The sequence below is a fragment of the Schistocerca cancellata genome, unplaced genomic scaffold (genome assembly GCF_023864275.1).
Source record: "Schistocerca cancellata isolate TAMUIC-IGC-003103 unplaced genomic scaffold, iqSchCanc2.1 HiC_scaffold_318, whole genome shotgun sequence".
In the NCBI taxonomy this organism is placed as follows: Eukaryota; Metazoa; Arthropoda; class Insecta; order Orthoptera; family Acrididae; genus Schistocerca; species Schistocerca cancellata.
Genome location: NW_026046336.1, coordinates 1 through 27,303, shown reverse-complemented (window position 1 = coordinate 27,303; position 27,303 = coordinate 1). Strand labels below are relative to the sequence as shown.

Here is a 27,303-nt window from a genome sequence, read left to right as displayed (position 1 = left end):
CTCAGTCGTTTCGCGTGCTTGTCCTTTTGATATAGGCCGATTGGAGAGCGTCAGCTCTCGCGTCAGCTGAGCAAAGTCGAGACAAGTCGAGACTCAAGGGGAATCGACGCACACGCTATAGGGTGGCCTGCAGCGAGTAAGATGGGGAAAGAAACATTAATTTAAGGACGCGTGGCAAAAGTACTCATACGCAAAAGTAAAAGCCTGCTGCGGTGGCCGGGAATCGAACCCGGATCAACTGCTTGGAAGGCAACTATGCTGACCATTACACCACCACCGCACGGTTTCCTTCCACGTCTCGCGAGCCGCGCTGTGTCTGCTTCCCGCCTGTCGGCGGCGGCCGAAGGTGGTCGTAGCTGTAGGCGCGTTACGGGGTAGGCGAGCCCATCCAGGCAGCGTCTCTAGGCACATTTCGCGTCCTTTGGCAAGAGTCGTCGCGTGCGTACTCCGCAAGAGTACTCAGACGATCATTTTTAAGCAGTGCGGTGCAGGATTCAGCGTCTGTAGCATTCTCTCGAGAGGATGCGACGGCGCTGGACGGCAGTCCCACTTTCCCCACAGACGTCTGCCGCGGAAAGCACCAGGAAGCTGTGAACTAGCTGAGCATCGGTGGTTCAGTGGTAGAATGCTCGCCTGCCACGCGGGCGGCCCGGGTTCGATTCCCGGCCGATGCATCGTTTTGTTTTTTCTCCGATAGTGGTGCTGCGTGTCTTTCGCACTCGAACTGCGTGAGCCATGAGAATGAACCGCGGGATTCCGTGTGGAAAGAAGCAATCATGCAGCGCGCACGACTGCTCGTTTGGACTCTTGCGTGCTATTGTACATACTGGCGTCGGCCTAGCATCGCAAGTTGCCTGCCGCGCCGGGAATGCACGTGTAGCAACAGAAAAAATGAGCCACGGAGTGCAGACTCTGTACCACTGGTATTCGGTACTTAGCAAGATTCCAGAAGGTGTGGCGATCGCCTGCCTCGGTAGCGCAGTAGGCAGCGCGTAAGTCTCATAATCTTAAGGTCGTGAGTTCGATCCTCACCCGGGGCATTTAATTTACTATCGTTCACAGCTAAGTCGACGGCTCTGGGGTTGCGAAGGAGCGAAACACTTAGTAGTTTGTTATCGACAAGGCTTCAACGACTCAGCGTGAAAATGTTTACTTCCCGTTATTACTAGTTGCAGTTCTTTTGTAAAATTTTCAAGAAAAAAAGTACTAGTAATAAAACTGAATTTCGTATGATATAACATGTAAAGTCACACAATGTATGACCTGCTATATAATGACAGGCAGCAGGTCTTTACTTGCGAAATAAGTAAATAAATATTACTACTTACAGCTTTGCTTTTCCTCCTACCGCTGCAACAACGAGGCCAAAAGCAATGGACTGTGACTTTTGCCATACGTGAGAAGATGCTCGCAAACAGGGAAAGTGCGTGACGGAATGCGAGTGGAGGGGGTATAAACCCGGAGAAGAATGTGCACGTCCGGTGTGGTCTAGTGGCTAGGATACCTGGCTTTCACCCAGGAGGCCCGGGTTCGATTCCCGGTACCGGAATGGAATTTTTTCGGAACAAATGACGACAAGTTTTGACCGTGCGAAATGCTGTTTCACGTCCTCCTCGCATTATAGCTACTGGTTGGTAAACGTCAGCTGACAACAGTCGAGAGAAACGGGCACGCAACGAAATTACTACGAGCAGCGGCATAGAGGGAGAAGAGACGCTGGTCCACTGTTGGATTGCTGCCATAGAAATGTTACATGGCAATACGCAGACCAATTCCCGCGAAGCAATGGGAGAATGTCTGCACCGAGGCCCGTTAGCTCAGTTGGTTAGAGCGTCGTGCTAATAACGCGAAGGTCGTGGGTTCGATCCCCCCACGGGCCACTACGATTTTACTATTTCAAAAAGGCAACGCCGATTTCCCCGCGGAAGTATGGTGACAAAGAAATCGTCACATTGTGTGGCAGCTGATAGGGGACCCGAACGCGACTTGTCGGGACGCGCTAAAACATTTCACTGGTCACAGCACGCTCAACACACAGTTTCTCGTCCGATCACCACAACTGCGCGACGTTGGGCGTTGTCAGTGCTTGGGCGGGTGACCGCCTGCGAATATAGGACACTGTCGACAGTTTCAATTCGTATTTCTCTTTCCTCTTCGGTTTCGGAGCTGCAGCGCTATTCGGTCAAGGGCACTGGCGCCACGTTTTGCCTCTCGGTATGCCAAGTCGCGCCGTGCGGCCACAGTGAAATGAAGGAGCGTGTTGTAAAATTTGCAACAAAGAAAAAAAAATGTACTAGTAATAAAACTGAATTTGTCCGACAGAACATGTAAAATCAGACAATACACGATAACAGGCAGCAGGTATTTACTTGAGGCATAAGTAATGTTGTGCCCGCCTCGCCATACCTCTCTCAGTCGTTTCGCGTGCTTGTCCTTTTGATATAGGCCGATTGGAGAGCGTCAGCTCTCGCGTCAGCTGAGCAAAGTCGAGACAAGTCGAGACTCAAGGGGAATCGACGCACACGCTATAGGGTGGCCTGCAGCGAGTAAGATGGGGAAAGAAACATTAATTTAAGGACGCGTGGCAAAAGTACTCATACGCAAAAGTAAAAGCCTGCTGCGGTGGCCGGGAATCGAACCCGGATCAACTGCTTGGAAGGCAACTATGCTGACCATTACACCACCACCGCACGGTTTCCTTCCACGCCTCGCGAGCCGCGCTGTGTCTGCTTCCCGCCTGTCGGCGGCGGCCGAAGGTGGTCGTAGCTGTAGGCGCGTTACGGGGTAGGCGAGCCCATCCAGGCAGCGTCTCTAGGCACATTTCGCGTCCTTTGGCAAGAGTCGTCGCGTGCGTACTCCGCAAGAGTACTCAGACGATCATTTTTAAGCAGTGCGGTGCAGGATTCAGCGTCTGTAGCATTCTCTCGAGAGGATGCGACGGCGCTGGACGGCAGTCCCACTTTCCCCACAGACGTCTGCCGCGGAAAGCACCAGGAAGCTGTGAACTAGCTGAGCATCGGTGGTTCAGTGGTAGAATGCTCGCCTGCCACGCGGGCGGCCCGGGTTCGATTCCCGGCCGATGCATCGTTTTGTTTTTTCTCCGATAGTGGTGCTGCGTGTCTTTCGCACTCGAACTGCGTGAGCCATGAGAATGAACCGCGGGATTCCGTGTGGAAAGAAGCAATCATGCAGCGCGCACGACTGCTCGTTTGGACTCTTGCGTGCTATTGTACATACTGGCGTCGGCCTAGCATCGCAAGTTGCCTGCCGCGCCGGGAATGCACGTGTAGCAACAGAAAAAATGAGCCACGGAGTGCAGACTCTGTACCACTGGTATTCGGTACTTAGCAAGATTCCAGAAGGTGTGGCGATCGCCTGCCTCGGTAGCGCAGTAGGCAGCGCGTAAGTCTCATAATCTTAAGGTCGTGAGTTCGATCCTCACCCGGGGCATTTAATTTACTATCGTTCACAGCTAAGTCGACGGCTCTGGGGTTGCGAAGGAGCGAAACACTTAGTAGTTTGTTATCGACAAGGCTTCAACGACTCAGCGTGAAAATGTTTACTTCCCGTTATTACTAGTTGCAGTTCTTTTGTAAAATTTTCAAGAAAAAAAGTACTAGTAATAAAACTGAATTTCGTATGATATAACATGTAAAGTCACACAATGTATGACCTGCTATATAATGACAGGCAGCAGGTCTTTACTTGCGAAATAAGTAAATAAATATTACTACTTACAGCTTTGCTTTTCCTCCTACCGCTGCAACAACGAGGCCAAAAGCAATGGACTGTGACTTTTGCCATACGTGAGAAGATGCTCGCAAACAGGGAAAGTGCGTGACGGAATGCGAGTGGAGGGGGTATAAACCCGGAGAAGAATGTGCACGTCCGGTGTGGTCTAGTGGCTAGGATACCTGGCTTTCACCCAGGAGGCCCGGGTTCGATTCCCGGTACCGGAATGGAATTTTTTCGGAACAAATGACGACAAGTTTTGACCGTGCGAAATGCTGTTTCACGTCCTCCTCGCATTATAGCTACTGGTTGGTAAACGTCAGCTGACAACAGTCGAGAGAAACGGGCACGCAACGAAATTACTACGAGCAGCGGCATAGAGGGAGAAGAGACGCTGGTCCACTGTTGGATTGCTGCCATAGAAATGTTACATGGCAATACGCAGACCAATTCCCGCGAAGCAATGGGAGAATGTCTGCACCGAGGCCCGTTAGCTCAGTTGGTTAGAGCGTCGTGCTAATAACGCGAAGGTCGTGGGTTCGATCCCCCCACAGGCCACTACGATTTTACTATTTCAAAAAGGCAACGCCGATTTCCCCGCGGAAGTATGGTGACAAAGAAATCGTCACATTGTGTGGCAGCTGATAGGGGACCCGAACGCGACTTGTCGGGACGCGCTAAAACATTTCACTGGTCACAGCACGCTCAACACACAGTTTCTCGTCCGATCACCACAACTGCGCGACGTTGGGCGTTGTCAGTGCTTGGGCGGGTGACCGCCTGCGAATATAGGACACTGTCGACAGTTTCAATTCGTATTTCTCTTTCCTCTTCGGTTTCGGAGCTGCAGCGCTATTCGGTCAAGGGCACTGGCGCCACGTTTTGCCTCTCGGTATGCCAAGTCGCGCCGTGCGGCCACAGTGAAATGAAGGAGCGTGTTGTAAAATTTGCAACAAAGAAAAAAAAATGTACTAGTAATAAAACTGAATTTGTCCGACAGAACATGTAAAATCAGACAATACATGATAACAGGCAGCAGGTATTTACTTGAGGCATAAGTAATGTTGTGCCCGCCTCGCCATACCTCTCTCAGTCGTTTCGCGTGCTTGTCCTTTTGATATAGGCCGATTGGAGAGCGTCAGCTCTCGCGTCAGCTGAGCAAAGTCGAGACAAGTCGAGACTCAAGGGGAATCGACGCACATGCTATAGGGTGGCCTGCAGCGAGTAAGATGGGGAAAGAAACATTAATTTAAGGACGCGTGGCAAAAGTACTCATACGCAAAAGTAAAAGCCTGCTGCGGTGGCCGGGAATCGAACCCGGATCAACTGCTTGGAAGGCAACTATGCTGACCATTACACCACCACCGCACGGTTTCCTTCCACGCCTCGCGAGCCGCGCTGTGTCTGCTTCCCGCCTGTCGGCGGCGGCCGAAGGTGGTCGTAGCTGTAGGCGCGTTACGGGGTAGGCGAGCCCATCCAGGCAGCGTCTCTAGGCACATTTCGCGTCCTTTGGCAAGAGTCGTCGCGTGCGTACTCCGCAAGAGTACTCAGACGATCATTTTTAAGCAGTGCGGTGCAGGATTCAGCGTCTGTAGCATTCTCTCGAGAGGATGCGACGGCGCTGGACGGCAGTCCCACTTTCCCCACAGACGTCTGCCGCGGAAAGCACCAGGAAGCTGTGAACTAGCTGAGCATCGGTGGTTCAGTGGTAGAATGCTCGCCTGCCACGCGGGCGGCCCGGGTTCGATTCCCGGCCGATGCATCGTTTTGTTTTTTCTCCGATAGTGGTGCTGCGTGTCTTTCGCACTCGAACTGCGTGAGCCATGAGAATGAACCGCGGGATTCCGTGTGGAAAGAAGCAATCATGCAGCGCGCACGACTGCTCGTTTGGACTCTTGCGTGCTATTGTACATACTGGCGTCGGCCTAGCATCGCAAGTTGCCTGCCGCGCCGGGAATGCACGTGTAGCAACAGAAAAAATGAGCCACGGAGTGCAGACTCTGTACCACTGGTATTCGGTACTTAGCAAGATTCCAGAAGGTGTGGCGATCGCCTGCCTCGGTAGCGCAGTAGGCAGCGCGTAAGTCTCATAATCTTAAGGTCGTGAGTTCGATCCTCACCCGGGGCATTTAATTTACTATCGTTCACAGCTAAGTCGACGGCTCTGGGGTTGCGAAGGAGCGAAACACTTAGTAGTTTGTTATCGACAAGGCTTCAACGACTCAGCGTGAAAATGTTTACTTCCCGTTATTACTAGTTGCAGTTCTTTTGTAAAATTTTCAAGAAAAAAAGTACTAGTAATAAAACTGAATTTCGTATGATATAACATGTAAAGTCACACAATGTATGACCTGCTATATAATGACAGGCAGCAGGTCTTTACTTGCGAAATAAGTAAATAAATATTACTACTTACAGCTTTGCTTTTCCTCCTACCGCTGCAACAACGAGGCCAAAAGCAATGGACTGTGACTTTTGCCATACGTGAGAAGATGCTCGCAAACAGGGAAAGTGCGTGACGGAATGCGAGTGGAGGGGGTATAAACCCGGAGAAGAATGTGCACGTCCGGTGTGGTCTAGTGGCTAGGATACCTGGCTTTCACCCAGGAGGCCCGGGTTCGATTCCCGGTACCGGAATGGAATTTTTTCGGAACAAATGACGACAAGTTTTGACCGTGCGAAATGCTGTTTCACGTCCTCCTCGCATTATAGCTACTGGTTGGTAAACGTCAGCTGACAACAGTCGAGAGAAACGGGCACGCAACGAAATTACTACGAGCAGCGGCATAGAGGGAGAAGAGACGCTGGTCCACTGTTGGATTGCTGCCATAGAAATGTTACATGGCAATACGCAGACCAATTCCCGCGAAGCAATGGGAGAATGTCTGCACCGAGGCCCGTTAGCTCAGTTGGTTAGAGCGTCGTGCTAATAACGCGAAGGTCGTGGGTTCGATCCCCCCACAGGCCACTACGATTTTACTATTTCAAAAAGGCAACGCCGATTTCCCCGCGGAAGTATGGTGACAAAGAAATCGTCACATTGTGTGGCAGCTGATAGGGGACCCGAACGCGACTTGTCGGGACGCGCTAAAACATTTCACTGGTCACAGCACGCTCAACACACAGTTTCTCGTCCGATCACCACAACTGCGCGACGTTGGGCGTTGTCAGTGCTTGGGCGGGTGACCGCCTGCGAATATAGGACACTGTCGACAGTTTCAATTCGTATTTCTCTTTCCTCTTCGGTTTCGGAGCTGCAGCGCTATTCGGTCAAGGGCACTGGCGCCACGTTTTGCCTCTCGGTATGCCAAGTCGCGCCGTGCGGCCACAGTGAAATGAAGGAGCGTGTTGTAAAATTTGCAACAAAGAAAAAAAAATGTACTAGTAATAAAACTGAATTTGTCCGACAGAACATGTAAAATCAGACAATACATGATAACAGGCAGCAGGTATTTACTTGAGGCATAAGTAATGTTGTGCCCGCCTCGCCATACCTCTCTCAGTCGTTTCGCGTGCTTGTCCTTTTGATATAGGCCGATTGGAGAGCGTCAGCTCTCGCGTCAGCTGAGCAAAGTCGAGACAAGTCGAGACTCAAGGGGAATCGACGCACATGCTATAGGGTGGCCTGCAGCGAGTAAGATGGGGAAAGAAACATTAATTTAAGGACGCGTGGCAAAAGTACTCATACGCAAAAGTAAAAGCCTGCTGCGGTGGCCGGGAATCGAACCCGGATCAACTGCTTGGAAGGCAACTATGCTGACCATTACACCACCACCGCACGGTTTCCTTCCACGCCTCGCGAGCCGCGCTGTGTCTGCTTCCCGCCTGTCGGCGGCGGCCGAAGGTGGTCGTAGCTGTAGGCGCGTTACGGGGTAGGCGAGCCCATCCAGGCAGCGTCTCTAGGCACATTTCGCGTCCTTTGGCAAGAGTCGTCGCGTGCGTACTCCGCAAGAGTACTCAGACGATCATTTTTAAGCAGTGCGGTGCAGGATTCAGCGTCTGTAGCATTCTCTCGAGAGGATGCGACGGCGCTGGACGGCAGTCCCACTTTCCCCACAGACGTCTGCCGCGGAAAGCACCAGGAAGCTGTGAACTAGCTCAGCATCGGTGGTTCAGTGGTAGAATGCTCGTCTGCCACGCGGGCGGCCCGGGTTCGATTCCCGGCCGATGCATCGTTTTGTTTTTTCTCCGATAGTGGTGCTGCGTGTCTTTCGCACTCGAACTGCGTGAGCCATGAGAATGAACCGCGGGATTCCGTGTGGAAAGAAGCAATCATGCAGCGCGCACGACTGCTCGTTTGGACTCTTGCGTGCTATTGTACATACTGGCGTCGGCCTAGCATCGCAAGTTGCCTGCCGCGCCGGGAATGCACGTGTAGCAACAGAAAAAATGAGCCACGGAGTGCAGACTCTGTACCACTGGTATTCGGTACTTAGCAAGATTCCAGAAGGTGTGGCGATCGCCTGCCTCGGTAGCGCAGTAGGCAGCGCGTAAGTCTCATAATCTTAAGGTCGTGAGTTCGATCCTCACCCGGGGCATTTAATTTACTATCGTTCACAGCTAAGTCGACGGCTCTGGGGTTGCGAAGGAGCGAAACACTTAGTAGTTTGTTATCGACAAGGCTTCAACGACTCAGCGTGAAAATGTTTACTTCCCGTTATTACTAGTTGCAGTTCTTTTGTAAAATTTTCAAGAAAAAAAGTACTAGTAATAAAACTGAATTTCGTATGATATAACATGTAAAGTCACACAATGTATGACCTGCTATATAATGACAGGCAGCAGGTCTTTACTTGCGAAATAAGTAAATAAATATTACTACTTACAGCTTTGCTTTTCCTCCTACCGCTGCAACAACGAGGCCAAAAGCAATGGACTGTGACTTTTGCCATACGTGAGAAGATGCTCGCAAACAGGGAAAGTGCGTGACGGAATGCGAGTGGAGGGGGTATAAACCCGGAGAAGAATGTGCACGTCCGGTGTGGTCTAGTGGCTAGGATACCTGGCTTTCACCCAGGAGGCCCGGGTTCGATTCCCGGTACCGGAATGGAATTTTTTCGGAACAAATGACGACAAGTTTTGACCGTGCGAAATGCTGTTTCACGTCCTCCTCGCATTATAGCTACTGGTTGGTAAACGTCAGCTGACAACAGTCGAGAGAAACGGGCACGCAACGAAATTACTACGAGCAGCGGCATAGAGGGAGAAGAGACGCTGGTCCACTGTTGGATTGCTGCCATAGAAATGTTACATGGCAATACGCAGACCAATTCCCGCGAAGCAATGGGAGAATGTCTGCACCGAGGCCCGTTAGCTCAGTTGGTTAGAGCGTCGTGCTAATAACGCGAAGGTCGTGGGTTCGATCACCCCACAGGCCACTACGATTTTACTATTTCAAAAAGGCAACGCCGATTTCCCCGCGGAAGTATGGTGACAAAGAAATCGTCACATTGTGTGGCAGCTGATAGGGGACCCGAACGCGACTTGTCGGGACGCGCTAAAACATTTCACTGGTCACAGCACGCTCAACACACAGTTTCTCGTCCGATCACCACAACTGCGCGACGTTGGGCGTTGTCAGTGCTTGGGCGGGTGACCGCCTGCGAATATAGGACACTGTCGACAGTTTCAATTCGTATTTCTCTTTCCTCTTCGGTTTCGGAGCTGCAGCGCTATTCGGTCAAGGGCACTGGCGCCACGTTTTGCCTCTCGGTATGCCAAGTCGCGCCGTGCGGCCACAGTGAAATGAAGGAGCGTGTTGTAAAATTTGCAACAAAGAAAAAAAAATGTACTAGTAATAAAACTGAATTTGTCCGACAGAACATGTAAAATCAGACAATACATGATAACAGGCAGCAGGTATTTACTTGAGGCATAAGTAATGTTGTGCCCGCCTCGCCATACCTCTCTCAGTCGTTTCGCGTGCTTGTCCTTTTGATATAGGCCGATTGGAGAGCGTCAGCTCTCGCGTCAGCTGAGCAAAGTCGAGACAAGTCGAGACTCAAGGGGAATCGACGCACACGCTATAGGGTGGCCTGCAGCGAGTAAGATGGGGAAAGAAACATTAATTTAAGGACGCGTGGCAAAAGTACTCATACGCAAAAGTAAAAGCCTGCTGCGGTGGCCGGGAATCGAACCCGGATCAACTGCTTGGAAGGCAACTATGCTGACCATTACACCACCACCGCACGGTTTCCTTCCACGCCTCGCGAGCCGCGCTGTGTCTGCTTCCCGCCTGTCGGCGGCGGCCGAAGGTGGTCGTAGCTGTAGGCGCGTTACGGGGTAGGCGAGCCCATCCAGGCAGCGTCTCTAGGCACATTTCGCGTCCTTTGGCAAGAGTCGTCGCGTGCGTACTCCGCAAGAGTACTCAGACGATCATTTTTAAGCAGTGCGGTGCAGGATTCAGCGTCTGTAGCATTCTCTCGAGAGGATGCGACGGCGCTGGACGGCAGTCCCACTTTCCCCACAGACGTCTGCCGCGGAAAGCACCAGGAAGCTGTGAACTAGCTGAGCATCGGTGGTTCAGTGGTAGAATGCTCGCCTGCCACGCGGGCGGCCCGGGTTCGATTCCCGGCCGATGCATCGTTTTGTTTTTTCTCCGATAGTGGTGCTGCGTGTCTTTCGCACTCGAACTGCGTGAGCCATGAGAATGAACCGCGGGATTCCGTGTGGAAAGAAGCAATCATGCAGCGCGCACGACTGCTCGTTTGGACTCTTGCGTGCTATTGTACATACTGGCGTCGGCCTAGCATCGCAAGTTGCCTGCCGCGCCGGGAATGCACGTGTAGCAACAGAAAAAATGAGCCACGGAGTGCAGACTCTGTACCACTGGTATTCGGTACTTAGCAAGATTCCAGAAGGTGTGGCGATCGCCTGCCTCGGTAGCGCAGTAGGCAGCGCGTAAGTCTCATAATCTTAAGGTCGTGAGTTCGATCCTCACCCGGGGCATTTAATTTACTATCGTTCACAGCTAAGTCGACGGCTCTGGGGTTGCGAAGGAGCGAAACACTTAGTAGTTTGTTATCGACAAGGCTTCAACGACTCAGCGTGAAAATGTTTACTTCCCGTTATTACTAGTTGCAGTTCTTTTGTAAAATTTTCAAGAAAAAAAGTACTAGTAATAAAACTGAATTTCGTATGATATAACATGTAAAGTCACACAATGTATGACCTGCTATATAATGACAGGCAGCAGGTCTTTACTTGCGAAATAAGTAAATAAATATTACTACTTACAGCTTTGCTTTTCCTCCTACCGCTGCAACAACGAGGCCAAAAGCAATGGACTGTGACTTTTGCCATACGTGAGAAGATGCTCGCAAACAGGGAAAGTGCGTGACGGAATGCGAGTGGAGGGGGTATAAACCCGGAGAAGAATGTGCACGTCCGGTGTGGTCTAGTGGCTAGGATACCTGGCTTTCACCCAGGAGGCCCGGGTTCGATTCCCGGTACCGGAATGGAATTTTTTCGGAACAAATGACGACAAGTTTTGACCGTGCGAAATGCTGTTTCACGTCCTCCTCGCATTATAGCTACTGGTTGGTAAACGTCAGCTGACAACAGTCGAGAGAAACGGGCACGCAACGAAATTACTACGAGCAGCGGCATAGAGGGAGAAGAGACGCTGGTCCACTGTTGGATTGCTGCCATAGAAATGTTACATGGCAATACGCAGACCAATTCCCGCGAAGCAATGGGAGAATGTCTGCACCGAGGCCCGTTAGCTCAGTTGGTTAGAGCGTCGTGCTAATAACGCGAAGGTCGTGGGTTCGATCCCCCCACGGGCCACTACGATTTTACTATTTCAAAAAGGCAACGCCGATTTCCCCGCGGAAGTATGGTGACAAAGAAATCGTCACATTGTGTGGCAGCTGATAGGGGACCCGAACGCGACTTGTCGGGACGCGCTAAAACATTTCACTGGTCACAGCACGCTCAACACACAGTTTCTCGTCCGATCACCACAACTGCGCGACGTTGGGCGTTGTCAGTGCTTGGGCGGGTGACCGCCTGCGAATATAGGACACTGTCGACAGTTTCAATTCGTATTTCTCTTTCCTCTTCGGTTTCGGAGCTGCAGCGCTATTCGGTCAAGGGCACTGGCGCCACGTTTTGCCTCTCGGTATGCCAAGTCGCGCCGTGCGGCCACAGTGAAATGAAGGAGCGTGTTGTAAAATTTGCAACAAAGAAAAAAAAATGTACTAGTAATAAAACTGAATTTGTCCGACAGAACATGTAAAATCAGACAATACATGATAACAGGCAGCAGGTATTTACTTGAGGCATAAGTAATGTTGTGCCCGCCTCGCCATACCTCTCTCAGTCGTTTCGCGTGCTTGTCCTTTTGATATAGGCCGATTGGAGAGCGTCAGCTCTCGCGTCAGCTGAGCAAAGTCGAGACAAGTCGAGACTCAAGGGGAATCGACGCACATGCTATAGGGTGGCCTGCAGCGAGTAAGATGGGGAAAGAAACATTAATTTAAGGACGCGTGGCAAAAGTACTCATACGCAAAAGTAAAAGCCTGCTGCGGTGGCCGGGAATCGAACCCGGATCAACTGCTTGGAAGGCAACTATGCTGACCATTACACCACCACCGCACGGTTTCCTTCCACGCCTCGCGAGCCGCGCTGTGTCTGCTTCCCGCCTGTCGGCGGCGGCCGAAGGTGGTCGTAGCTGTAGGCGCGTTACGGGGTAGGCGAGCCCATCCAGGCAGCGTCTCTAGGCACATTTCGCGTCCTTTGGCAAGAGTCGTCGCGTGCGTACTCCGCAAGAGTACTCAGACGATCATTTTTAAGCAGTGCGGTGCAGGATTCAGCGTCTGTAGCATTCTCTCGAGAGGATGCGACGGCGCTGGACGGCAGTCCCACTTTCCCCACAGACGTCTGCCGCGGAAAGCACCAGGAAGCTGTGAACTAGCTGAGCATCGGTGGTTCAGTGGTAGAATGCTCGCCTGCCACGCGGGCGGCCCGGGTTCGATTCCCGGCCGATGCATCGTTTTGTTTTTTCTCCGATAGTGGTGCTGCGTGTCTTTCGCACTCGAACTGCGTGAGCCATGAGAATGAACCGCGGGATTCCGTGTGGAAAGAAGCAATCATGCAGCGCGCACGACTGCTCGTTTGGACTCTTGCGTGCTATTGTACATACTGGCGTCGGCCTAGCATCGCAAGTTGCCTGCCGCGCCGGGAATGCACGTGTAGCAACAGAAAAAATGAGCCACGGAGTGCAGACTCTGTACCACTGGTATTCGGTACTTAGCAAGATTCCAGAAGGTGTGGCGATCGCCTGCCTCGGTAGCGCAGTAGGCAGCGCGTAAGTCTCATAATCTTAAGGTCGTGAGTTCGATCCTCACCCGGGGCATTTAATTTACTATCGTTCACAGCTAAGTCGACGGCTCTGGGGTTGCGAAGGAGCGAAACACTTAGTAGTTTGTTATCGACAAGGCTTCAACGACTCAGCGTGAAAATGTTTACTTCCCGTTATTACTAGTTGCAGTTCTTTTGTAAAATTTTCAAGAAAAAAAGTACTAGTAATAAAACTGAATTTCGTATGATATAACATGTAAAGTCACACAATGTATGACCTGCTATATAATGACAGGCAGCAGGTCTTTACTTGCGAAATAAGTAAATAAATATTACTACTTACAGCTTTGCTTTTCCTCCTACCGCTGCAACAACGAGGCCAAAAGCAATGGACTGTGACTTTTGCCATACGTGAGAAGATGCTCGCAAACAGGGAAAGTGCGTGACGGAATGCGAGTGGAGGGGGTATAAACCCGGAGAAGAATGTGCACGTCCGGTGTGGTCTAGTGGCTAGGATACCTGGCTTTCACCCAGGAGGCCCGGGTTCGATTCCCGGTACCGGAATGGAATTTTTTCGGAACAAATGACGACAAGTTTTGACCGTGCGAAATGCTGTTTCACGTCCTCCTCGCATTATAGCTACTGGTTGGTAAACGTCAGCTGACAACAGTCGAGAGAAACGGGCACGCAACGAAATTACTACGAGCAGCGGCATAGAGGGAGAAGAGACGCTGGTCCACTGTTGGATTGCTGCCATAGAAATGTTACATGGCAATACGCAGACCAATTCCCGCGAAGCAATGGGAGAATGTCTGCACCGAGGCCCGTTAGCTCAGTTGGTTAGAGCGTCGTGCTAATAACGCGAAGGTCGTGGGTTCGATCCCCCCACGGGCCACTACGATTTTACTATTTCAAAAAGGCAACGCCGATTTCCCCGCGGAAGTATGGTGACAAAGAAATCGTCACATTGTGTGGCAGCTGATAGGGGACCCGAACGCGACTTGTCGGGACGCGCTAAAACATTTCACTGGTCACAGCACGCTCAACACACAGTTTCTCGTCCGATCACCACAACTGCGCGACGTTGGGCGTTGTCAGTGCTTGGGCGGGTGACCGCCTGCGAATATAGGACACTGTCGACAGTTTCAATTCGTATTTCTCTTTCCTCTTCGGTTTCGGAGCTGCAGCGCTATTCGGTCAAGGGCACTGGCGCCACGTTTTGCCTCTCGGTATGCCAAGTCGCGCCGTGCGGCCACAGTGAAATGAAGGAGCGTGTTGTAAAATTTGCAACAAAGAAAAAAAAATGTACTAGTAATAAAACTGAATTTGTCCGACAGAACATGTAAAATCAGACAATACATGATAACAGGCAGCAGGTATTTACTTGAGGCATAAGTAATGTTGTGCCCGCCTCGCCATACCTCTCTCAGTCGTTTCGCGTGCTTGTCCTTTTGATATAGGCCGATTGGAGAGCGTCAGCTCTCGCGTCAGCTGAGCAAAGTCGAGACAAGTCGAGACTCAAGGGGAATCGACGCACACGCTATAGGGTGGCCTGCAGCGAGTAAGATGGGGAAAGAAACATTAATTTAAGGACGCGTGGCAAAAGTACTCATACGCAAAAGTAAAAGCCTGCTGCGGTGGCCGGGAATCGAACCCGGATCAACTGCTTGGAAGGCAACTATGCTGACCATTACACCACCACCGCACGGTTTCCTTCCACGCCTCGCGAGCCGCGCTGTGTCTGCTTCCCGCCTGTCGGCGGCGGCCGAAGGTGGTCGTAGCTGTAGGCGCGTTACGGGGTAGGCGAGCCCATCCAGGCAGCGTCTCTAGGCACATTTCGCGTCCTTTGGCAAGAGTCGTCGCGTGCGTACTCCGCAAGAGTACTCAGACGATCATTTTTAAGCAGTGCGGTGCAGGATTCAGCGTCTGTAGCATTCTCTCGAGAGGATGCGACGGCGCTGGACGGCAGTCCCACTTTCCCCACAGACGTCTGCCGCGGAAAGCACCAGGAAGCTGTGAACTAGCTGAGCATCGGTGGTTCAGTGGTAGAATGCTCGCCTGCCACGCGGGCGGCCCGGGTTCGATTCCCGGCCGATGCATCGTTTTGTTTTTTCTCCGATAGTGGTGCTGCGTGTCTTTCGCACTCGAACTGCGTGAGCCATGAGAATGAACCGCGGGATTCCGTGTGGAAAGAAGCAATCATGCAGCGCGCACGACTGCTCGTTTGGACTCTTGCGTGCTATTGTACATACTGGCGTCGGCCTAGCATCGCAAGTTGCCTGCCGCGCCGGGAATGCACGTGTAGCAACAGAAAAAATGAGCCACGGAGTGCAGACTCTGTACCACTGGTATTCGGTACTTAGCAAGATTCCAGAAGGTGTGGCGATCGCCTGCCTCGGTAGCGCAGTAGGCAGCGCGTAAGTCTCATAATCTTAAGGTCGTGAGTTCGATCCTCACCCGGGGCATTTAATTTACTATCGTTCACAGCTAAGTCGACGGCTCTGGGGTTGCGAAGGAGCGAAACACTTAGTAGTTTGTTATCGACAAGGCTTCAACGACTCAGCGTGAAAATGTTTACTTCCCGTTATTACTAGTTGCAGTTCTTTTGTAAAATTTTCAAGAAAAAAAGTACTAGTAATAAAACTGAATTTCGTATGATATAACATGTAAAGTCACACAATGTATGACCTGCTATATAATGACAGGCAGCAGGTCTTTACTTGCGAAATAAGTAAATAAATATTACTACTTACAGCTTTGCTTTTCCTCCTACCGCTGCAACAACGAGGCCAAAAGCAATGGACTGTGACTTTTGCCATACGTGAGAAGATGCTCGCAAACAGGGAAAGTGCGTGACGGAATGCGAGTGGAGGGGGTATAAACCCGGAGAAGAATGTGCACGTCCGGTGTGGTCTAGTGGCTAGGATACCTGGCTTTCACCCAGGAGGCCCGGGTTCGATTCCCGGTACCGGAATGGAATTTTTTCGGAACAAATGACGACAAGTTTTGACCGTGCGAAATGCTGTTTCACGTCCTCCTCGCATTATAGCTACTGGTTGGTAAACGTCAGCTGACAACAGTCGAGAGAAACGGGCACGCAACGAAATTACTACGAGCAGCGGCATAGAGGGAGAAGAGACGCTGGTCCACTGTTGGATTGCTGCCATAGAAATGTTACATGGCAATACGCAGACCAATTCCCGCGAAGCAATGGGAGAATGTCTGCACCGAGGCCCGTTAGCTCAGTTGGTTAGAGCGTCGTGCTAATAACGCGAAGGTCGTGGGTTCGATCCCCCCACGGGCCACTACGATTTTACTATTTCAAAAAGGCAACGCCGATTTCCCCGCGGAAGTATGGTGACAAAGAAATCGTCACATTGTGTGGCAGCTGATAGGGGACCCGAACGCGACTTGTCGGGACGCGCTAAAACATTTCACTGGTCACAGCACGCTCAACACACAGTTTCTCGTCCGATCACCACAACTGCGCGACGTTGGGCGTTGTCAGTGCTTGGGCGGGTGACCGCCTGCGAATATAGGACACTGTCGACAGTTTCAATTCGTATTTCTCTTTCCTCTTCGGTTTCGGAGCTGCAGCGCTATTCGGTCAAGGGCACTGGCGCCACGTTTTGCCTCTCGGTATGCCAAGTCGCGCCGTGCGGCCACAGTGAAATGAAGGAGCGTGTTGTAAAATTTGCAACAAAGAAAAAAAAATGTACTAGTAATAAAACTGAATTTGTCCGACAGAACATGTAAAATCAGACAATACATGATAACAGGCAGCAGGTATTTACTTGAGGCATAAGTAATGTTGTGCCCGCCTCGCCATACCTCTCTCAGTCGTTTCGCGTGCTTGTCCTTTTGATATAGGCCGATTGGAGAGCGTCAGCTCTCGCGTCAGCTGAGCAAAGTCGAGACAAGTCGAGACTCAAGGGGAATCGACGCACACGCTATAGGGTGGCCTGCAGCGAGTAAGATGGGGAAAGAAACATTAATTTAAGGACGCGTGGCAAAAGTACTCATACGCAAAAGTAAAAGCCTGCTGCGGTGGCCGGGAATCGAACCCGGATCAACTGCTTGGAAGGCAACTATGCTGACCATTACACCACCACCGCACGGTTTCCTTCCACGCCTCGCGAGCCGCGCTGTGTCTGCTTCCCGCCTGTCGGCGGCGGCCGAAGGTGGTCGTAGCTGTAGGCGCGTTACGGGGTAGGCGAGCCCATCCAGGCAGCGTCTCTAGGCACATTTCGCGTCCTTTGGCAAGAGTCGTCGCGTGCGTACTCCGCAAGAGTACTCAGACGATCATTTTTAAGCAGTGCGGTGCAGGATTCAGCGTCTGTAGCATTCTCTCGAGAGGATGCGACGGCGCTGGACGGCAGTCCCACTTTCCCCACAGACGTCTGCCGCGGAAAGCACCAGGAAGCTGTGAACTAGCTGAGCATCGGTGGTTCAGTGGTAGAATGCTCGCCTGCCACGCGGGCGGCCCGGGTTCGATTCCCGGCCGATGCATCGTTTTGTTTTTTCTCCGATAGTGGTGCTGCGTGTCTTTCGCACTCGAACTGCGTGAGCCATGAGAATGAACCGCGGGATTCCGTGTGGAAAGAAGCAATCATGCAGCGCGCACGACTGCTCGTTTGGACTCTTGCGTGCTATTGTACATACTGGCGTCGGCCTAGCATCGCAAGTTGCCTGCCGCGCCGGGAATGCACGTGTAGCAACAGAAAAAATGAGCCACGGAGTGCAGACTCTGTACCACTGGTATTCGGTACTTAGCAAGATTCCAGAAGGTGTGGCGATCGCCTGCCTCGGTAGCGCAGTAGGCAGCGCGTAAGTCTCATAATCTTAAGGTCGTGAGTTCGATCCTCACCCGGGGCATTTAATTTACTATCGTTCACAGCTAAGTCGACGGCTCTGGGGTTGCGAAGGAGCGAAACACTTAGTAGTTTGTTATCGACAAGGCTTCAACGACTCAGCGTGAAAATGTTTACTTCCCGTTATTACTAGTTGCAGTTCTTTTGTAAAATTTTCAAGAAAAAAAGTACTAGTAATAAAACTGAATTTCGTATGATATAACATGTAAAGTCACACAATGTATGACCTGCTATATAATGACAGGCAGCAGGTCTTTACTTGCGAAATAAGTAAATAAATATTACTACTTACAGCTTTGCTTTTCCTCCTACCGCTGCAACAACGAGGCCAAAAGCAATGGACTGTGACTTTTGCCATACGTGAGAAGATGCTCGCAAACAGGGAAAGTGCGTGACGGAATGCGAGTGGAGGGGGTATAAACCCGGAGAAGAATGTGCACGTCCGGTGTGGTCTAGTGGCTAGGATACCTGGCTTTCACCCAGGAGGCCCGGGTTCGATTCCCGGTACCGGAATGGAATTTTTTCGGAACAAATGACGACAAGTTTTGACCGTGCGAAATGCTGTTTCACGTCCTCCTCGCATTATAGCTACTGGTTGGTAAACGTCAGCTGACAACAGTCGAGAGAAACGGGCACGCAACGAAATTACTACGAGCAGCGGCATAGAGGGAGAAGAGACGCTGGTCCACTGTTGGATTGCTGCCATAGAAATGTTACATGGCAATACGCAGACCAATTCCCGCGAAGCAATGGGAGAATGTCTGCACCGAGGCCCGTTAGCTCAGTTGGTTAGAGCGTCGTGCTAATAACGCGAAGGTCGTGGGTTCGATCCCCCCACGGGCCACTACGATTTTACTATTTCAAAAAGGCAACGCCGATTTCCCCGCGGAAGTATGGTGACAAAGAAATCGTCACATTGTGTGGCAGCTGATAGGGGACCCGAACGCGACTTGTCGGGACGCGCTAAAACATTTCACTGGTCACAGCACGCTCAACACACAGTTTCTCGTCCGATCACCACAACTGCGCGACGTTGGGCGTTGTCAGTGCTTGGGCGGGTGACCGCCTGCGAATATAGGACACTGTCGACAGTTTCAATTCGTATTTCTCTTTCCTCTTCGGTTTCGGAGCTGCAGCGCTATTCGGTCAAGGGCACTGGCGCCACGTTTTGCCTCTCGGTATGCCAAGTCGCGCCGTGCGGCCACAGTGAAATGAAGGAGCGTGTTGTAAAATTTGCAACAAAGAAAAAAAAATGTACTAGTAATAAAACTGAATTTGTCCGACAGAACATGTAAAATCAGACAATACATGATAACAGGCAGCAGGTATTTACTTGAGGCATAAGTAATGTTGTGCCCGCCTCGCCATACCTCTCTCAGTCGTTTCGCGTGCTTGTCCTTTTGATATAGGCCGATTGGAGAGCGTCAGCTCTCGCGTCAGCTGAGCAAAGTCGAGACAAGTCGAGACTCAAGGGGAATCGACGCACACGCTATAGGGTGGCCTGCAGCGAGTAAGATGGGGAAAGAAACATTAATTTAAGGACGCGTGGCAAAAGTACTCATACGCAAAAGTAAAAGCCTGCTGCGGTGGCCGGGAATCGAACCCGGATCAACTGCTTGGAAGGCAACTATGCTGACCATTACACCACCACCGCACGGTTTCCTTCCACGCCTCGCGAGCCGCGCTGTGTCTGCTTCCCGCCTGTCGGCGGCGGCCGAAGGTGGTCGTAGCTGTAGGCGCGTTACGGGGTAGGCGAGCCCATCCAGGCAGCGTCTCTAGGCACATTTCGCGTCCTTTGGCAAGAGTCGTCGCGTGCGTACTCCGCAAGAGTACTCAGACGATCATTTTTAAGCAGTGCGGTGCAGGATTCAGCGTCTGTAGCATTCTCTCGAGAGGATGCGACGGCGCTGGACGGCAGTCCCACTTTCCCCACAGACGTCTGCCGCGGAAAGCACCAGGAAGCTGTGAACTAGCTGAGCATCGGTGGTTCAGTGGTAGAATGCTCGCCTGCCACGCGGGCGGCCCGGGTTCGATTCCCGGCCGATGCATCGTTTTGTTTTTTCTCCGATAGTGGTGCTGCGTGTCTTTCGCACTCGAACTGCGTGAGCCATGAGAATGAACCGCGGGATTCCGTGTGGAAAGAAGCAATCATGCAGCGCGCACGACTGCTCGTTTGGACTCTTGCGTGCTATTGTACATACTGGCGTCGGCCTAGCATCGCAAGTTGCCTGCCGCGCCGGGAATGCACGTGTAGCAACAGAAAAAATGAGCCACGGAGTGCAGACTCTGTACCACTGGTATTCGGTACTTAGCAAGATTCCAGAAGGTGTGGCGATCGCCTGCCTCGGTAGCGCAGTAGGCAGCGCGTAAGTCTCATAATCTTAAGGTCGTGAGTTCGATCCTCACCCGGGGCATTTAATTTACTATCGTTCACAGCTAAGTCGACGGCTCTGGGGTTGCGAAGGAGCGAAACACTTAGTAGTTTGTTATCGACAAGGCTTCAACGACTCAGCGTGAAAATGTTTACTTCCCGTTATTACTAGTTGCAGTTCTTTTGTAAAATTTTCAAGAAAAAAAGTACTAGTAATAAAACTGAATTTCGTATGATATAACATGTAAAGTCACACAATGTATGACCTGCTATATAATGACAGGCAGCAGGTCTTTACTTGCGAAATAAGTAAATAAATATTACTACTTACAGCTTTGCTTTTCCTCCTACCGCTGCAACAACGAGGCCAAAAGCAATGGACTGTGACTTTTGCCATACGTGAGAAGATGCTCGCAAACAGGGAAAGTGCGTGACGGAATGCGAGTGGAGGGGGTATAAACCCGGAGAAGAATGTGCACGTCCGGTGTGGTCTAGTGGCTAGGATACCTGGCTTTCACCCAGGAGGCCCGGGTTCGATTCCCGGTACCGGAATGGAATTTTTTCGGAACAAATGACGACAAGTTTTGACCGTGCGAAATGCTGTTTCACGTCCTCCTCGCATTATAGCTACTGGTTGGTAAACGTCAGCTGACAACAGTCGAGAGAAACGGGCACGCAACGAAATTACTACGAGCAGCGGCATAGAGGGAGAAGAGACGCTGGTCCACTGTTGGATTGCTGCCATAGAAATGTTACATGGCAATACGCAGACCAATTCCCGCGAAGCAATGGGAGAATGTCTGCACCGAGGCCCGTTAGCTCAGTTGGTTAGAGCGTCGTGCTAATAACGCGAAGGTCGTGGGTTCGATCCCCCCACGGGCCACTACGATTTTACTATTTCAAAAAGGCAACGCCGATTTCCCCGCGGAAGTATGGTGACAAAGAAATCGTCACATTGTGTGGCAGCTGATAGGGGACCCGAACGCGACTTGTCGGGACGCGCTAAAACATTTCACTGGTCACAGCACGCTCAACACACAGTTTCTCGTCCGATCACCACAACTGCGCGACGTTGGGCGTTGTCAGTGCTTGGGCGGGTGACCGCCTGCGAATATAGGACACTGTCGACAGTTTCAATTCGTATTTCTCTTTCCTCTTCGGTTTCGGAGCTGCAGCGCTATTCGGTCAAGGGCACTGGCGCCACGTTTTGCCTCTCGGTATGCCAAGTCGCGCCGTGCGGCCACAGTGAAATGAAGGAGCGTGTTGTAAAATTTGCAACAAAGAAAAAAAAATGTACTAGTAATAAAACTGAATTTGTCCGACAGAACATGTAAAATCAGACAATACATGATAACAGGCAGCAGGTATTTACTTGAGGCATAAGTAATGTTGTGCCCGCCTCGCCATACCTCTCTCAGTCGTTTCGCGTGCTTGTCCTTTTGATATAGGCCGATTGGAGAGCGTCAGCTCTCGCGTCAGCTGAGCAAAGTCGAGACAAGTCGAGACTCAAGGGGAATCGACGCACACGCTATAGGGTGGCCTGCAGCGAGTAAGATGGGGAAAGAAACATTAATTTAAGGACGCGTGGCAAAAGTACTCATACGCAAAAGTAAAAGCCTGCTGCGGTGGCCGGGAATCGAACCCGGATCAACTGCTTGGAAGGCAACTATGCTGACCATTACACCACCACCGCACGGTTTCCTTCCACGCCTCGCGAGCCGCGCTGTGTCTGCTTCCCGCCTGTCGGCGGCGGCCGAAGGTGGTCGTAGCTGTAGGCGCGTTACGGGGTAGGCGAGCCCATCCAGGCAGCGTCTCTAGGCACATTTCGCGTCCTTTGGCAAGAGTCGTCGCGTGCGTACTCCGCAAGAGTACTCAGACGATCATTTTTAAGCAGTGCGGTGCAGGATTCAGCGTCTGTAGCATTCTCTCGAGAGGATGCGACGGCGCTGGACGGCAGTCCCACTTTCCCCACAGACGTCTGCCGCGGAAAGCACCAGGAAGCTGTGAACTAGCTGAGCATCGGTGGTTCAGTGGTAGAATGCTCGCCTGCCACGCGGGCGGCCCGGGTTCGATTCCCGGCCGATGCATCGTTTTGTTTTTTCTCCGATAGTGGTGCTGCGTGTCTTTCGCACTCGAACTGCGTGAGCCATGAGAATGAACCGCGGGATTCCGTGTGGAAAGAAGCAATCATGCAGCGCGCACGACTGCTCGTTTGGACTCTTGCGTGCTATTGTACATACTGGCGTCGGCCTAGCATCGCAAGTTGCCTGCCGCGCCGGGAATGCACGTGTAGCAACAGAAAAAATGAGCCACGGAGTGCAGACTCTGTACCACTGGTATTCGGTACTTAGCAAGATTCCAGAAGGTGTGGCGATCGCCTGCCTCGGTAGCGCAGTAGGCAGCGCGTAAGTCTCATAATCTTAAGGTCGTGAGTTCGATCCTCACCCGGGGCATTTAATTTACTATCGTTCACAGCTAAGTCGACGGCTCTGGGGTTGCGAAGGAGCGAAACACTTAGTAGTTTGTTATCGACAAGGCTTCAACGACTCAGCGTGAAAATGTTTACTTCCCGTTATTACTAGTTGCAGTTCTTTTGTAAAATTTTCAAGAAAAAAAGTACTAGTAATAAAACTGAATTTCGTATGATATAACATGTAAAGTCACACAATGTATGACCTGCTATATAATGACAGGCAGCAGGTCTTTACTTGCGAAATAAGTAAATAAATATTACTACTTACAGCTTTGCTTTTCCTCCTACCGCTGCAACAACGAGGCCAAAAGCAATGGACTGTGACTTTTGCCATACGTGAGAAGATGCTCGCAAACAGGGAAAGTGCGTGACGGAATGCGAGTGGAGGGGGTATAAACCCGGAGAAGAATGTGCACGTCCGGTGTGGTCTAGTGGCTAGGATACCTGGCTTTCACCCAGGAGGCCCGGGTTCGATTCCCGGTACCGGAATGGAATTTTTTCGGAACAAATGACGACAAGTTTTGACCGTGCGAAATGCTGTTTCACGTCCTCCTCGCATTATAGCTACTGGTTGGTAAACGTCAGCTGACAACAGTCGAGAGAAACGGGCACGCAACGAAATTACTACGAGCAGCGGCATAGAGGGAGAAGAGACGCTGGTCCACTGTTGGATTGCTGCCATAGAAATGTTACATGGCAATACGCAGACCAATTCCCGCGAAGCAATGGGAGAATGTCTGCACCGAGGCCCGTTAGCTCAGTTGGTTAGAGCGTCGTGCTAATAACGCGAAGGTCGTGGGTTCGATCCCCCCACGGGCCACTACGATTTTACTATTTCAAAAAGGCAACGCCGATTTCCCCGCGGAAGTATGGTGACAAAGAAATCGTCACATTGTGTGGCAGCTGATAGGGGACCCGAACGCGACTTGTCGGGACGCGCTAAAACATTTCACTGGTCACAGCACGCTCAACACACAGTTTCTCGTCCGATCACCACAACTGCGCGACGTTGGGCGTTGTCAGTGCTTGGGCGGGTGACCGCCTGCGAATATAGGACACTGTCGACAGTTTCAATTCGTATTTCTCTTTCCTCTTCGGTTTCGGAGCTGCAGCGCTATTCGGTCAAGGGCACTGGCGCCACGTTTTGCCTCTCGGTATGCCAAGTCGCGCCGTGCGGCCACAGTGAAATGAAGGAGCGTGTTGTAAAATTTGCAACAAAGAAAAAAAAATGTACTAGTAATAAAACTGAATTTGTCCGACAGAACATGTAAAATCAGACAATACATGATAACAGGCAGCAGGTATTTACTTGAGGCATAAGTAATGTTGTGCCCGCCTCGCCATACCTCTCTCAGTCGTTTCGCGTGCTTGTCCTTTTGATATAGGCCGATTGGAGAGCGTCAGCTCTCGCGTCAGCTGAGCAAAGTCGAGACAAGTCGAGACTCAAGGGGAATCGACGCACACGCTATAGGGTGGCCTGCAGCGAGTAAGATGGGGAAAGAAACATTAATTTAAGGACGCGTGGCAAAAGTACTCATACGCAAAAGTAAAAGCCTGCTGCGGTGGCCGGGAATCGAACCCGGATCAACTGCTTGGAAGGCAACTATGCTGACCATTACACCACCACCGCACGGTTTCCTTCCACGCCTCGCGAGCCGCGCTGTGTCTGCTTCCCGCCTGTCGGCGGCGGCCGAAGGTGGTCGTAGCTGTAGGCGCGTTACGGGGTAGGCGAGCCCATCCAGGCAGCGTCTCTAGGCACATTTCGCGTCCTTTGGCAAGAGTCGTCGCGTGCGTACTCCGCAAGAGTACTCAGACGATCATTTTTAAGCAGTGCGGTGCAGGATTCAGCGTCTGTAGCATTCTCTCGAGAGGATGCGACGGCGCTGGACGGCAGTCCCACTTTCCCCACAGACGTCTGCCGCGGAAAGCACCAGGAAGCTGTGAACTAGCTGAGCATCGGTGGTTCAGTGGTAGAATGCTCGCCTGCCACGCGGGCGGCCCGGGTTCGATTCCCGGCCGATGCATCGTTTTGTTTTTTCTCCGATAGTGGTGCTGCGTGTCTTTCGCACTCGAACTGCGTGAGCCATGAGAATGAACCGCGGGATTCCGTGTGGAAAGAAGCAATCATGCAGCGCGCACGACTGCTCGTTTGGACTCTTGCGTGCTATTGTACATACTGGCGTCGGCCTAGCATCGCAAGTTGCCTGCCGCGCCGGGAATGCACGTGTAGCAACAGAAAAAATGAGCCACGGAGTGCAGACTCTGTACCACTGGTATTCGGTACTTAGCAAGATTCCAGAAGGTGTGGCGATCGCCTGCCTCGGTAGCGCAGTAGGCAGCGCGTAAGTCTCATAATCTTAAGGTCGTGAGTTCGATCCTCACCCGGGGCATTTAATTTACTATCGTTCACAGCTAAGTCGACGGCTCTGGGGTTGCGAAGGAGCGAAACACTTAGTAGTTTGTTATCGACAAGGCTTCAACGACTCAGCGTGAAAATGTTTACTTCCCGTTATTACTAGTTGCAGTTCTTTTGTAAAATTTTCAAGAAAAAAAGTACTAGTAATAAAACTGAATTTCGTATGATATAACATGTAAAGTCACACAATGTATGACCTGCTATATAATGACAGGCAGCAGGTCTTTACTTGCGAAATAAGTAAATAAATATTACTACTTACAGCTTTGCTTTTCCTCCTACCGCTGCAACAACGAGGCCAAAAGCAATGGACTGTGACTTTTGCCATACGTGAGAAGATGCTCGCAAACAGGGAAAGTGCGTGACGGAATGCGAGTGGAGGGGGTATAAACCCGGAGAAGAATGTGCACGTCCGGTGTGGTCTAGTGGCTAGGATACCTGGCTTTCACCCAGGAGGCCCGGGTTCGATTCCCGGTACCGGAATGGAATTTTTTCGGAACAAATGACGACAAGTTTTGACCGTGCGAAATGCTGTTTCACGTCCTCCTCGCATTATAGCTACTGGTTGGTAAACGTCAGCTGACAACAGTCGAGAGAAACGGGCACGCAACGAAATTACTACGAGCAGCGGCATAGAGGGAGAAGAGACGCTGGTCCACTGTTGGATTGCTGCCATAGAAATGTTACATGGCAATACGCAGACCAATTCCCGCGAAGCAATGGGAGAATGTCTGCACCGAGGCCCGTTAGCTCAGTTGGTTAGAGCGTCGTGCTAATAACGCGAAGGTCGTGGGTTCGATCCCCCCACGGGCCACTACGATTTTACTATTTCAAAAAGGCAACGCCGATTTCCCCGCGGAAGTATGGTGACAAAGAAATCGTCACATTGTGTGGCAGCTGATAGGGGACCCGAACGCGACTTGTCGGGACGCGCTAAAACATTTCACTGGTCACAGCACGCTCAACACACAGTTTCTCGTCCGATCACCACAACTGCGCGACGTTGGGCGTTGTCAGTGCTTGGGCGGGTGACCGCCTGCGAATATAGGACACTGTCGACAGTTTCAATTCGTATTTCTCTTTCCTCTTCGGTTTCGGAGCTGCAGCGCTATTCGGTCAAGGGCACTGGCGCCACGTTTTGCCTCTCGGTATGCCAAGTCGCGCCGTGCGGCCACAGTGAAATGAAGGAGCGTGTTGTAAAATTTGCAACAAAGAAAAAAAAATGTACTAGTAATAAAACTGAATTTGTCCGACAGAACATGTAAAATCAGACAATACATGATAACAGGCAGCAGGTATTTACTTGAGGCATAAGTAATGTTGTGCCCGCCTCGCCATACCTCTCTCAGTCGTTTCGCGTGCTTGTCCTTTTGATATAGGCCGATTGGAGAGCGTCAGCTCTCGCGTCAGCTGAGCAAAGTCGAGACAAGTCGAGACTCAAGGGGAATCGACGCACACGCTATAGGGTGGCCTGCAGCGAGTAAGATGGGGAAAGAAACATTAATTTAAGGACGCGTGGCAAAAGTACTCATACGCAAAAGTAAAAGCCTGCTGCGGTGGCCGGGAATCGAACCCGGATCAACTGCTTGGAAGGCAACTATGCTGACCATTACACCACCACCGCACGGTTTCCTTCCACGCCTCGCGAGCCGCGCTGTGTCTGCTTCCCGCCTGTCGGCGGCGGCCGAAGGTGGTCGTAGCTGTAGGCGCGTTACGGGGTAGGCGAGCCCATCCAGGCAGCGTCTCTAGGCACATTTCGCGTCCTTTGGCAAGAGTCGTCGCGTGCGTACTCCGCAAGAGTACTCAGACGATCATTTTTAAGCAGTGCGGTGCAGGATTCAGCGTCTGTAGCATTCTCTCGAGAGGATGCGACGGCGCTGGACGGCAGTCCCACTTTCCCCACAGACGTCTGCCGCGGAAAGCACCAGGAAGCTGTGAACTAGCTGAGCATCGGTGGTTCAGTGGTAGAATGCTCGCCTGCCACGCGGGCGGCCCGGGTTCGATTCCCGGCCGATGCATCGTTTTGTTTTTTCTCCGATAGTGGTGCTGCGTGTCTTTCGCACTCGAACTGCGTGAGCCATGAGAATGAACCGCGGGATTCCGTGTGGAAAGAAGCAATCATGCAGCGCGCACGACT

The 27,303-nt window shown here is 51.6% G+C and overlaps 57 non-coding genes across 57 annotated transcripts; 45 read left to right on the top strand and 12 right to left on the bottom strand.

The window, feature by feature from the left end:
- Positions 1-208: 208 nt before the first annotated feature.
- Trnag-ucc (transfer RNA glycine (anticodon UCC)) lies at positions 209-280 on the bottom strand. The gene has a single exon. It is a non-coding gene; the product is annotated as a tRNA-Gly (tRNA).
- A 323-nt stretch (positions 281-603) lies between these two features.
- Trnag-gcc (transfer RNA glycine (anticodon GCC)) lies at positions 604-674 on the top strand. Its single transcript has one exon. It is a non-coding gene; the product is annotated as a tRNA-Gly (tRNA).
- Positions 675-967: 293 nt separating this feature from the next.
- Trnam-cau (transfer RNA methionine (anticodon CAU)) lies at positions 968-1,040 on the top strand. Its single transcript has one exon. It is a non-coding gene; the product is annotated as a tRNA-Met (tRNA).
- A 437-nt stretch (positions 1,041-1,477) lies between these two features.
- On the top strand, positions 1,478-1,549 carry Trnae-uuc (transfer RNA glutamic acid (anticodon UUC)). Its single transcript has one exon. It is a non-coding gene; the product is annotated as a tRNA-Glu (tRNA).
- A 257-nt stretch (positions 1,550-1,806) lies between these two features.
- Positions 1,807-1,880, top strand: Trnai-aau (transfer RNA isoleucine (anticodon AAU)). Its single transcript has one exon. It is a non-coding gene; the product is annotated as a tRNA-Ile (tRNA).
- A 738-nt stretch (positions 1,881-2,618) lies between these two features.
- On the bottom strand, positions 2,619-2,690 carry Trnag-ucc (transfer RNA glycine (anticodon UCC)). The gene has a single exon. It is a non-coding gene; the product is annotated as a tRNA-Gly (tRNA).
- Positions 2,691-3,013: 323 nt separating this feature from the next.
- Positions 3,014-3,084, top strand: Trnag-gcc (transfer RNA glycine (anticodon GCC)). The gene has a single exon. It is a non-coding gene; the product is annotated as a tRNA-Gly (tRNA).
- A 293-nt stretch (positions 3,085-3,377) lies between these two features.
- Trnam-cau (transfer RNA methionine (anticodon CAU)) lies at positions 3,378-3,450 on the top strand. Its single transcript has one exon. It is a non-coding gene; the product is annotated as a tRNA-Met (tRNA).
- Positions 3,451-3,887: 437 nt separating this feature from the next.
- On the top strand, positions 3,888-3,959 carry Trnae-uuc (transfer RNA glutamic acid (anticodon UUC)). Its single transcript has one exon. It is a non-coding gene; the product is annotated as a tRNA-Glu (tRNA).
- Positions 3,960-4,216: 257 nt separating this feature from the next.
- Positions 4,217-4,290, top strand: Trnai-aau (transfer RNA isoleucine (anticodon AAU)). The gene has a single exon. It is a non-coding gene; the product is annotated as a tRNA-Ile (tRNA).
- Positions 4,291-5,028: 738 nt separating this feature from the next.
- Positions 5,029-5,100, bottom strand: Trnag-ucc (transfer RNA glycine (anticodon UCC)). Its single transcript has one exon. It is a non-coding gene; the product is annotated as a tRNA-Gly (tRNA).
- A 323-nt stretch (positions 5,101-5,423) lies between these two features.
- Positions 5,424-5,494, top strand: Trnag-gcc (transfer RNA glycine (anticodon GCC)). Its single transcript has one exon. It is a non-coding gene; the product is annotated as a tRNA-Gly (tRNA).
- A 293-nt stretch (positions 5,495-5,787) lies between these two features.
- Trnam-cau (transfer RNA methionine (anticodon CAU)) lies at positions 5,788-5,860 on the top strand. The gene has a single exon. It is a non-coding gene; the product is annotated as a tRNA-Met (tRNA).
- A 437-nt stretch (positions 5,861-6,297) lies between these two features.
- Positions 6,298-6,369, top strand: Trnae-uuc (transfer RNA glutamic acid (anticodon UUC)). Its single transcript has one exon. It is a non-coding gene; the product is annotated as a tRNA-Glu (tRNA).
- Positions 6,370-6,626: 257 nt separating this feature from the next.
- Trnai-aau (transfer RNA isoleucine (anticodon AAU)) lies at positions 6,627-6,700 on the top strand. Its single transcript has one exon. It is a non-coding gene; the product is annotated as a tRNA-Ile (tRNA).
- Positions 6,701-7,438: 738 nt separating this feature from the next.
- Positions 7,439-7,510, bottom strand: Trnag-ucc (transfer RNA glycine (anticodon UCC)). The gene has a single exon. It is a non-coding gene; the product is annotated as a tRNA-Gly (tRNA).
- A 323-nt stretch (positions 7,511-7,833) lies between these two features.
- Positions 7,834-7,904, top strand: Trnag-gcc (transfer RNA glycine (anticodon GCC)). The gene has a single exon. It is a non-coding gene; the product is annotated as a tRNA-Gly (tRNA).
- Positions 7,905-8,197: 293 nt separating this feature from the next.
- Positions 8,198-8,270, top strand: Trnam-cau (transfer RNA methionine (anticodon CAU)). The gene has a single exon. It is a non-coding gene; the product is annotated as a tRNA-Met (tRNA).
- A 437-nt stretch (positions 8,271-8,707) lies between these two features.
- On the top strand, positions 8,708-8,779 carry Trnae-uuc (transfer RNA glutamic acid (anticodon UUC)). The gene has a single exon. It is a non-coding gene; the product is annotated as a tRNA-Glu (tRNA).
- A 257-nt stretch (positions 8,780-9,036) lies between these two features.
- Trnai-aau (transfer RNA isoleucine (anticodon AAU)) lies at positions 9,037-9,110 on the top strand. The gene has a single exon. It is a non-coding gene; the product is annotated as a tRNA-Ile (tRNA).
- Positions 9,111-9,848: 738 nt separating this feature from the next.
- On the bottom strand, positions 9,849-9,920 carry Trnag-ucc (transfer RNA glycine (anticodon UCC)). The gene has a single exon. It is a non-coding gene; the product is annotated as a tRNA-Gly (tRNA).
- Positions 9,921-10,243: 323 nt separating this feature from the next.
- Positions 10,244-10,314, top strand: Trnag-gcc (transfer RNA glycine (anticodon GCC)). Its single transcript has one exon. It is a non-coding gene; the product is annotated as a tRNA-Gly (tRNA).
- A 293-nt stretch (positions 10,315-10,607) lies between these two features.
- Positions 10,608-10,680, top strand: Trnam-cau (transfer RNA methionine (anticodon CAU)). Its single transcript has one exon. It is a non-coding gene; the product is annotated as a tRNA-Met (tRNA).
- A 437-nt stretch (positions 10,681-11,117) lies between these two features.
- Positions 11,118-11,189, top strand: Trnae-uuc (transfer RNA glutamic acid (anticodon UUC)). The gene has a single exon. It is a non-coding gene; the product is annotated as a tRNA-Glu (tRNA).
- Positions 11,190-11,446: 257 nt separating this feature from the next.
- Positions 11,447-11,520, top strand: Trnai-aau (transfer RNA isoleucine (anticodon AAU)). Its single transcript has one exon. It is a non-coding gene; the product is annotated as a tRNA-Ile (tRNA).
- A 738-nt stretch (positions 11,521-12,258) lies between these two features.
- Trnag-ucc (transfer RNA glycine (anticodon UCC)) lies at positions 12,259-12,330 on the bottom strand. Its single transcript has one exon. It is a non-coding gene; the product is annotated as a tRNA-Gly (tRNA).
- A 323-nt stretch (positions 12,331-12,653) lies between these two features.
- Trnag-gcc (transfer RNA glycine (anticodon GCC)) lies at positions 12,654-12,724 on the top strand. Its single transcript has one exon. It is a non-coding gene; the product is annotated as a tRNA-Gly (tRNA).
- A 293-nt stretch (positions 12,725-13,017) lies between these two features.
- Positions 13,018-13,090, top strand: Trnam-cau (transfer RNA methionine (anticodon CAU)). Its single transcript has one exon. It is a non-coding gene; the product is annotated as a tRNA-Met (tRNA).
- A 437-nt stretch (positions 13,091-13,527) lies between these two features.
- Positions 13,528-13,599, top strand: Trnae-uuc (transfer RNA glutamic acid (anticodon UUC)). The gene has a single exon. It is a non-coding gene; the product is annotated as a tRNA-Glu (tRNA).
- A 257-nt stretch (positions 13,600-13,856) lies between these two features.
- Trnai-aau (transfer RNA isoleucine (anticodon AAU)) lies at positions 13,857-13,930 on the top strand. Its single transcript has one exon. It is a non-coding gene; the product is annotated as a tRNA-Ile (tRNA).
- Positions 13,931-14,668: 738 nt separating this feature from the next.
- On the bottom strand, positions 14,669-14,740 carry Trnag-ucc (transfer RNA glycine (anticodon UCC)). The gene has a single exon. It is a non-coding gene; the product is annotated as a tRNA-Gly (tRNA).
- A 323-nt stretch (positions 14,741-15,063) lies between these two features.
- On the top strand, positions 15,064-15,134 carry Trnag-gcc (transfer RNA glycine (anticodon GCC)). The gene has a single exon. It is a non-coding gene; the product is annotated as a tRNA-Gly (tRNA).
- A 293-nt stretch (positions 15,135-15,427) lies between these two features.
- Trnam-cau (transfer RNA methionine (anticodon CAU)) lies at positions 15,428-15,500 on the top strand. The gene has a single exon. It is a non-coding gene; the product is annotated as a tRNA-Met (tRNA).
- A 437-nt stretch (positions 15,501-15,937) lies between these two features.
- Trnae-uuc (transfer RNA glutamic acid (anticodon UUC)) lies at positions 15,938-16,009 on the top strand. The gene has a single exon. It is a non-coding gene; the product is annotated as a tRNA-Glu (tRNA).
- Positions 16,010-16,266: 257 nt separating this feature from the next.
- Trnai-aau (transfer RNA isoleucine (anticodon AAU)) lies at positions 16,267-16,340 on the top strand. Its single transcript has one exon. It is a non-coding gene; the product is annotated as a tRNA-Ile (tRNA).
- Positions 16,341-17,078: 738 nt separating this feature from the next.
- Trnag-ucc (transfer RNA glycine (anticodon UCC)) lies at positions 17,079-17,150 on the bottom strand. Its single transcript has one exon. It is a non-coding gene; the product is annotated as a tRNA-Gly (tRNA).
- A 323-nt stretch (positions 17,151-17,473) lies between these two features.
- Positions 17,474-17,544, top strand: Trnag-gcc (transfer RNA glycine (anticodon GCC)). The gene has a single exon. It is a non-coding gene; the product is annotated as a tRNA-Gly (tRNA).
- Positions 17,545-17,837: 293 nt separating this feature from the next.
- Trnam-cau (transfer RNA methionine (anticodon CAU)) lies at positions 17,838-17,910 on the top strand. Its single transcript has one exon. It is a non-coding gene; the product is annotated as a tRNA-Met (tRNA).
- Positions 17,911-18,347: 437 nt separating this feature from the next.
- On the top strand, positions 18,348-18,419 carry Trnae-uuc (transfer RNA glutamic acid (anticodon UUC)). The gene has a single exon. It is a non-coding gene; the product is annotated as a tRNA-Glu (tRNA).
- Positions 18,420-18,676: 257 nt separating this feature from the next.
- Positions 18,677-18,750, top strand: Trnai-aau (transfer RNA isoleucine (anticodon AAU)). The gene has a single exon. It is a non-coding gene; the product is annotated as a tRNA-Ile (tRNA).
- A 738-nt stretch (positions 18,751-19,488) lies between these two features.
- On the bottom strand, positions 19,489-19,560 carry Trnag-ucc (transfer RNA glycine (anticodon UCC)). The gene has a single exon. It is a non-coding gene; the product is annotated as a tRNA-Gly (tRNA).
- A 323-nt stretch (positions 19,561-19,883) lies between these two features.
- Positions 19,884-19,954, top strand: Trnag-gcc (transfer RNA glycine (anticodon GCC)). Its single transcript has one exon. It is a non-coding gene; the product is annotated as a tRNA-Gly (tRNA).
- A 293-nt stretch (positions 19,955-20,247) lies between these two features.
- Trnam-cau (transfer RNA methionine (anticodon CAU)) lies at positions 20,248-20,320 on the top strand. The gene has a single exon. It is a non-coding gene; the product is annotated as a tRNA-Met (tRNA).
- Positions 20,321-20,757: 437 nt separating this feature from the next.
- Positions 20,758-20,829, top strand: Trnae-uuc (transfer RNA glutamic acid (anticodon UUC)). The gene has a single exon. It is a non-coding gene; the product is annotated as a tRNA-Glu (tRNA).
- A 257-nt stretch (positions 20,830-21,086) lies between these two features.
- Trnai-aau (transfer RNA isoleucine (anticodon AAU)) lies at positions 21,087-21,160 on the top strand. Its single transcript has one exon. It is a non-coding gene; the product is annotated as a tRNA-Ile (tRNA).
- A 738-nt stretch (positions 21,161-21,898) lies between these two features.
- On the bottom strand, positions 21,899-21,970 carry Trnag-ucc (transfer RNA glycine (anticodon UCC)). The gene has a single exon. It is a non-coding gene; the product is annotated as a tRNA-Gly (tRNA).
- Positions 21,971-22,293: 323 nt separating this feature from the next.
- Trnag-gcc (transfer RNA glycine (anticodon GCC)) lies at positions 22,294-22,364 on the top strand. Its single transcript has one exon. It is a non-coding gene; the product is annotated as a tRNA-Gly (tRNA).
- Positions 22,365-22,657: 293 nt separating this feature from the next.
- Trnam-cau (transfer RNA methionine (anticodon CAU)) lies at positions 22,658-22,730 on the top strand. The gene has a single exon. It is a non-coding gene; the product is annotated as a tRNA-Met (tRNA).
- Positions 22,731-23,167: 437 nt separating this feature from the next.
- Positions 23,168-23,239, top strand: Trnae-uuc (transfer RNA glutamic acid (anticodon UUC)). The gene has a single exon. It is a non-coding gene; the product is annotated as a tRNA-Glu (tRNA).
- A 257-nt stretch (positions 23,240-23,496) lies between these two features.
- Positions 23,497-23,570, top strand: Trnai-aau (transfer RNA isoleucine (anticodon AAU)). Its single transcript has one exon. It is a non-coding gene; the product is annotated as a tRNA-Ile (tRNA).
- Positions 23,571-24,308: 738 nt separating this feature from the next.
- Trnag-ucc (transfer RNA glycine (anticodon UCC)) lies at positions 24,309-24,380 on the bottom strand. The gene has a single exon. It is a non-coding gene; the product is annotated as a tRNA-Gly (tRNA).
- Positions 24,381-24,703: 323 nt separating this feature from the next.
- On the top strand, positions 24,704-24,774 carry Trnag-gcc (transfer RNA glycine (anticodon GCC)). Its single transcript has one exon. It is a non-coding gene; the product is annotated as a tRNA-Gly (tRNA).
- A 293-nt stretch (positions 24,775-25,067) lies between these two features.
- On the top strand, positions 25,068-25,140 carry Trnam-cau (transfer RNA methionine (anticodon CAU)). The gene has a single exon. It is a non-coding gene; the product is annotated as a tRNA-Met (tRNA).
- A 437-nt stretch (positions 25,141-25,577) lies between these two features.
- Positions 25,578-25,649, top strand: Trnae-uuc (transfer RNA glutamic acid (anticodon UUC)). The gene has a single exon. It is a non-coding gene; the product is annotated as a tRNA-Glu (tRNA).
- Positions 25,650-25,906: 257 nt separating this feature from the next.
- On the top strand, positions 25,907-25,980 carry Trnai-aau (transfer RNA isoleucine (anticodon AAU)). Its single transcript has one exon. It is a non-coding gene; the product is annotated as a tRNA-Ile (tRNA).
- Positions 25,981-26,718: 738 nt separating this feature from the next.
- Positions 26,719-26,790, bottom strand: Trnag-ucc (transfer RNA glycine (anticodon UCC)). The gene has a single exon. It is a non-coding gene; the product is annotated as a tRNA-Gly (tRNA).
- A 323-nt stretch (positions 26,791-27,113) lies between these two features.
- Trnag-gcc (transfer RNA glycine (anticodon GCC)) lies at positions 27,114-27,184 on the top strand. Its single transcript has one exon. It is a non-coding gene; the product is annotated as a tRNA-Gly (tRNA).
- Positions 27,185-27,303: the final 119 nt, after the last annotated feature.